Source organism: Propithecus coquereli, unplaced genomic scaffold (assembly GCF_000956105.1).
Source record: "Propithecus coquereli isolate 6110/MARCELLA unplaced genomic scaffold, Pcoq_1.0 Scaffold66, whole genome shotgun sequence".
Taxonomy (NCBI): domain Eukaryota; kingdom Metazoa; phylum Chordata; class Mammalia; order Primates; family Indriidae; genus Propithecus; species Propithecus coquereli.
Window position 1 is genome coordinate 3550331 of NW_012152618.1, and position 1092 is coordinate 3551422.

The 1092-nt window shown below is 34.2% G+C and overlaps 1 protein-coding gene across 1 annotated transcript in view; it reads left to right on the plus strand.

The window, feature by feature from the left end:
* The window catches only part of LYST (lysosomal trafficking regulator), a 155321-nt gene that overhangs the window by 76449 nt on the left and 77780 nt on the right, over window positions 1–1092 (plus strand). The window lies entirely within an intron of this gene.

The window sequence follows — 1092 nt, forward strand, 5'->3', positions numbered from 1 at the left end:
TGTCATTAAGTACATTAATACTGTTGTGCAACCATCACCACCATCCATCTCCAGAACTTTTTTATTATCCCAAGCTGAAACTCTGTGCCCATTAAACAATAACTCTTATTCCCTGACCCCTAGTTCCCAATACCATAATTCTACTTTCTGTCTCTATGAAAGTAGATATCTCATGTAAGTGGGAGCATACCATATTTGTCCTTTTGTGTGTGGCTTATTTAATTTAGCATGTTTTCAAGGTTCATCTGTGTTGAAGCATGTATCAGAACTTGATTGCTTTTTAAAAATGAATTATATTTCATTGTGTGTGTATATGACATTCTCTTTATCCATTCATCCATTGATGGACATTTGAACTGTTTCCACCTTTCAGCTATTTTGAATAATGCTATTATGAATGTTGTTATATGCTCATCTTTTTTAAACTGCCATTTGTACGGATGTGTATATGTCTTTCTAATATTGACTAATAAATGTAGAATAAAACATGTTCCATGATCTTCTTTAGGGCTATATAAGGTTAACATATTATTACTTAAGTCTGATCTTAATTCATTCCTATTTTGATTTAAGGGTTCAAGTAAAACCAGTGGTTCTAAGCAGCAGTGGACTAAAATCCTATGGTCTTGTAAGGAAACCTTCCGAATGCAGCTTGGGAGACTACTAGTACATATTTTGTCACCAGCCCATACTGCACAAGAGAGAAAGCAAATTTTTGAAATAGTTCATGAACCAAATCATCAGGAAATACTAAGAGACTGTCTCAGCCCATCCCTGCAAGTAAGTATCTCAGCATTTGATAAGTAAAAACTTTTGGTGAAGTATAAAGTTCTAACAAGAACTGAGATTTAACTGACTTTTCATGCCTAATGTCATGAATGTAATTTTCTTACCAAACAAATTTAACCTGAGGTATTTTTTCAGATGCTCTTTTACAGGCTCAATTTGACCTCTGTGTTGATTTCCCAATCCTTTTTCCAGCACTTAAATAAAGAAGTTCTGTATCTGAGTTGTTTTCAGATTCTTTATAATGTGTTACCACATCTTGAAGTGTTTTCTTTAAGAATTGTTTGGGCCGGGCATGGTGGCTCA